General features: G+C 53.3%; 2 non-coding genes across 2 annotated transcripts; both read right to left on the bottom strand.

The window, feature by feature from the left end:
• Window positions 1-2,495: 2,495 nt before the first annotated feature.
• On the bottom strand, window positions 2,496-2,567 carry Trnat-agu (transfer RNA threonine (anticodon AGU)). The gene has a single exon. It is a non-coding gene; the product is annotated as a tRNA-Thr (tRNA).
• Window positions 2,568-2,905: 338 nt separating this feature from the next.
• On the bottom strand, window positions 2,906-2,978 carry Trnak-cuu (transfer RNA lysine (anticodon CUU)). Its single transcript has one exon. It is a non-coding gene; the product is annotated as a tRNA-Lys (tRNA).
• Window positions 2,979-5,280: the final 2,302 nt, after the last annotated feature.

The following is a 5,280-nucleotide window of genomic DNA, read 5'->3' as shown; positions in this document are numbered from 1 at the left end:
CTTTCAAACACTTTCTTAACCAGGTCTCGCAGGGCCCCGAGGTCTGTGGGGAGATTCATTGTCTTAAGCTGTATTCTGTCTACAGCCTCCATCACTGGGAAGGTGATGTCTCTGCCATATTCATGGCCAACACGCACCACATGCCTTAGGGCTGTTGTGAGGTTGGCCGGCTCTTCAAGCCCAGACAGTTGTAAGGCGTGCTCCAGGTTGGGGTAGATCCTAGCAGGATCTGTTCCTAGCCCTCGTTCAGTGGGTACACTTGTGCTGATTATTATGTTTACTTGAACTTGCTTTTTTGTTTCTTCTGTCCCTACCACAGGATGCCCGAGTGGTCGTACTTGTTCTGTGATCGTCCTTTGTCCCTGAGTCAGAGGGGAGGGTGCTTCACTCAGATCACAAGGATATGTTTGAGTGCAAACATCTTTCATTGTAATCATGTGTTGTTGTTGTGGCCTGGTGATCTTCTGAATAAATTCTTTGAATTTATTGGCCCTTATTGCATTCCCTCAGCCTCTTGCTAGGAGACTTTCTTTTGGGCTTCCTGTTCCCATTCAGGGACTCAGCCATAATCAATTCTTGCTATGAGTCTCTGCTCAAGCATCCTGTAGGTAGGGCACTTTCTGCCAGTTGTGTTACATGTCTTTTTCCCTCTCTTTATGCATGGTATCCAAGTTGCAGCTTTGCTGCAGTTCTTCCTCGTATGGTCTTCTGCCCCACACCTGGAGCAGGCCGGCTTCCTCTCACAATGCTTGTGTACGTGATCTAAGTCTCCACAGTTGTGGCATCTGGGAACTACTAGGTAATCTCGCACGTTTATTGCGTGGATACCTATGTAGACTCTCCCCATTGTAGTGATTTTGCGCCACATCTTTCCGGAGACCTCGGCAACGTGATGTACAACGTCACGTTCCCGGGGCCCTGTTCTGAAGCGTAATTTAAACTCATTTTTAAAAGTTTCCCACTCCATATCATCAAAGTTCTGATTGTATAGTGTTTCGTATATGTCTGTTTCTGTCAATGCAAGCGGCACGTCATAAAGGATCACCAGCGGGTTGCGCTTTTTTGGTGGTTCACATTTCATTATTGTGTTTAGCTTGGTATTATTCAGAATTTTGTCTCTGTCTTCCTCCGTTGCTACGTCCACTACTACTACATTTTTGGTTGCCTTTACTTTATTGATTTTGATTTTGTCTTTAGCAGGGTCTATGGTTGTGGTAAATAATTCTTGCACTTTCTTGATTGTCTGACCGGGAAGGGGTCTTAAGAAGACCACCGTGTCCGGCCTTTTGGATACTTTGGCAATTGCTTCTTTGGTTGTTTGAGGTTTTGTGACTGCTTGTGCAGCCACTGCAGCACAGGTTTTAGTTGGTTGTTGTCTAAGTCTGTTATTCTCTTTTTCTAATTCCTCGAGTCGCCCCTCGAGCTTTGCACTTGCAATGGCCCAGGCGGCGAGCTCGTTTTTGATATCCAGGACTGCAGCCAGGCTTATTTTACCATTCTTGACACTAGAGACCCAGATCTGGTCAATTTTCGTGTGTCTTTCTAAAGTGTTAAGCTCTTTTTGTTCCCCTTCCTCCTGTGAGGTGGGAACAGTCGCTGTCGACGTCCTCGAGAACGCACTAGAATCAGCCATATTGATAGACGAGTGAAGAAAAAGATGGGAGCCCGTCTCTTGCCCCAAACTGGCTCCTCTGGCATGGGGGGGGGGGACTTCTGCAGCTCACCCACCGACCTCGCCCCTAGGTCAAGGGCACTGCAGAGCTGCTGGATTCAGCGCGCCGTCGCCAGCGCACTGGTCCCCGTCATAGGCCTCGTCGTCGACGATTTCACACGACGCATCTCGGCAAGTGCACCCCACACTCCGGAGAGGCTGATGCACCCCTCGCCCTTCGCCACCTACTTGCCCGAGTTTCCACCTGAAGGCCGACGACCCACTCCTACTCAAGTGGTAGGTCGGTCCCCCAGTGGTTCAGCGGTCTGGGCCCATCTAACCTAGCCCAGACGTTGTCACCAGCTCGTGGGTTTGGCAGAACACGCCCCAGTTACCCAGGGGCGCGGCGAAGCACCCTTGCCGATACGCGCCGTGATCCCACGCCGACAAATGAGGTCGCCGGCATGCAGAGCACCAGCTGGTCTGTGACCTGCGAACAGAGAGGGACTGTTGTTCGGTCCCTCAGCACAGCTCCCCCTGTGCCACGCAACCTTCGCTTTCGCATCGGGTTGGGTCACAGATCTCCCTTTTGTCGCAAGGCAGAATGCCGAGCTTGACATCTGGCACCACGGGAAGGCGGAAAGAGCCACTTGGGAAGGAGAGGCTATCAGAGACGCATCACTTCCCCTGTGAGGACTGCCGCGACACGCCCATCTGGAAGCGATATGCCCCAGAGGGAGCCTCCGTGCCTTATGGCGCGCCGACAACAGGTAGCACGTTCCGAACACGCCGTCAGGCGACCGACCTCATGCCAGTCTGGCGCAACTGATTTCCAAAATTCGTCTGCATCCTGTGAGGATCGAAGTCACGACCCCTGGTTTACTAGACCAATGCTCTGCCACTGAGCCAAAGAGGCGCGGCCTAGCGGTAGTTTTGCATACTTCGTCCTTACGGTCGTCTGGATCACCAGACTTCAGCTGACAACACTTCATATTACCGACTAATATTTGCAGCTATGGCGAACCATTACTGCTTGGCTACACATCTGACACGTAACTGATGTGCTCTCCAAACAACACCACTTGCATTTCAGAACATGTCTTTCACACATGTCTACAAAATCACCTTCACATTCAAATACAGTTTCCTTGCGAATGACGGAGACGTAGGCAAAGTTTAAAGTTGCTATTTCCATTACATCACGTTAATCAGAAAAACGGTATTTTACACCTGCAGCGGAACAAAATTCCGTTCCGCCCAACATGGGGCTCGAACCCATGACCCTGATATTAAGAGCCTCATGCTCTACCTACTGAGCTAGCTGCGCTGCCTCGGTGAATACATGCCGTTTAGCACACACACAATACTCGTTTGGGTTGATTGGTCCCATACAGAAACTCTCCATGTTGCCTAATGTTTTCCTAACGTCACACTCGTCACGTAGTTCACTTTTATTTTATAATCATTTCTGAGAGGTAAAATAATTGTATGACAACCTGCAGAGCTAGTTTCGTCAAAATTAACAATTAGCCGCGAGCAAGTTCCGGATGTGTCTCTGGAGTTGCCGGTGGCGTCGTAATGTGTCCCGGTCACGCGTGTGAAGGAAGGCACGGTAAAGACGACGGGATTCTCGAAGGAGGAGAACGGCCTGTGAGGGTAAAGTGGGACAGTGCGGGTGGATAGCGATGGTAGGGATGTGGGCCTCCACGGCCTCAGACAAGGTCTGCTGGAGAAAGGACGCGGCATGGGTGATGTCATCAGGTTGGTGGTAAGTGAGAGGGTGGCTATCGACTCGGGCAATAAGGGTATCACGGTAGGCATTCCAGTCGGCACGGGAGTAATCATGGACATACTTGGGGGGTGGGTCAAGGCGAGGGTCGGGACGGGGGCGACGACCGTCAGATATGGTAAGGAGGACAGGGAGATGGTCACTGCCAATAGGATCAAGGATGTCCACCGCTATGTGGCCAAGGAGGTTGGGGGAGGCCAAGACAACATCGGGAGTGGTATTGGATTCAGGGCGGGTGTTTTGGGGAAGAGGACGGACATCTCCTTGGAGGGTGACGAGGAACCGATGCCACCGCTGTAGCTGGGCAGCGGAGCCACTATGGATGTTAAGGTCGGCGGCAATCACGTAGGAGGAGAAGGTACGATCGATGTGGGAAAGGAAGTCGAAAAGAATAGGGGCAGTGGAGCGGACATAAATGGTGGCACAGGAAAATGTGACGCCGGGGTAGAAGAGGCTGAGGATCAGATGTTCTGTGGGGTCAGGAAGGAGGGGTTGGCGCCGAACAGGGATCTGGCGGTGGTGGCCACTGGCGACTCCACCACGCGCTATTGGGAGGGGATTGTCGGAGCGATGAAGGAGGTAGGGGGAGGTGTGGACCGTGATGTGGTGCTGGAGAAAGGTTTCGTTCAGGAGGAAGGCATCCACGCGGTGGGTTGTGAGTGTATGCAGAAGGAGGTTCTTGTTGACAGGAAGGGAGCGGATGTTATTGAACAAGATACGGTGCTGTCGCGCCATGATGGGAATTTAGATGAGGGTGTCAAGACGGGAGAAGGTGAAGTGGGCCTGGTTATGGGAGTAGGTGGCATAGGTATTGAGATGGAACACGGAGCGTGAGGCGAGGGATATCTGCTGGAGGGTATGGGGGCGCTGAAAAGGATGGACGTTTTGGAGGACAATGGTGACAAAGCGGATGATATCCTCGGCAGTGGGGGGGGGGACGAAGGGATTTACCAGGGGGGTAGGGTCATCCAGAGGGCAGACAGGGACGGTGAGTTCAGAAGTGGAAGGGGCTGGTCGAGCCTTGCATTTCTGTGAGTATTTGGGGTGAGGGAGGTTACAGGTGTTGCAGGATGGAGGGGACTGCCGGAGGAAGTGCGCTTGCTTGCAGTGCGGGCAGACAGGGGCCTCGCGGCACTCAGATGTTAGGTGTGCATTATAGCGCAGGCACCTCTGGCATCGGATGGACTGGGGAGGGGAGTGGTAAGGGTCAACCTTGTAGCGGCGGTTGAAGAGGAGGGCACCCTCCTTAAGGAGAAGGTCGATCGAAGGAGCGTGCTCAGAGAAAACCCACATAAGGCGGGTGGAGCTGGCAGGTTTGTGGATCCGGCGAACGGCACGAACATCGAGGTAGGGATGCGCCTTAAGCTCTGCCAACACCTCCTCCTCCGTGATCGTCGGACTAAGCCGAGTGATCACGGCGGTGAGGGTTGGCGGGCGACGTGGGGGTTGGGGTTGACGGGAGGAAGAAGGGGAAGGAGCAGGGGCAAGAGAGGCATTGGGGCTGAAACGGGTAATGGGGATGCGGGATAGGATGTCGGTGTGGAGGGTGGGACTAGAGGAGGTGATAAGGACAGAGTCCCTACGGGGGGTGAGAAGGGAGATAGGGGCGCCAGGAAAGTTTTGGCAGAGGAGCAAGGTGAGGTTGTGGGCCTCCAGGAGAGAGGGATCTGGATGGGAAAGGACGTATCTGTAGGAGGGTGTGGTAGAGGTGGCGGTAGAAGGGGCGGGCGGGGAGACATCTATGGCATCTTTGGGGGGAGGAGGGGGAAGGGGCTGTGATTTCTTGGGAGTGGAGTGGGCAGGGGTGCCACCTGGACGTTTTACAGGATGGGAAGAGGGG

Source organism: Schistocerca gregaria, chromosome 4 (genome assembly GCF_023897955.1).
Source record: "Schistocerca gregaria isolate iqSchGreg1 chromosome 4, iqSchGreg1.2, whole genome shotgun sequence".
Taxonomy (NCBI): Eukaryota; Metazoa; Arthropoda; class Insecta; order Orthoptera; family Acrididae; genus Schistocerca; species Schistocerca gregaria.
Note: the sequence above shows the minus strand (reverse complement) of the source record. Positions and strands in the feature narration are given on the sequence as shown.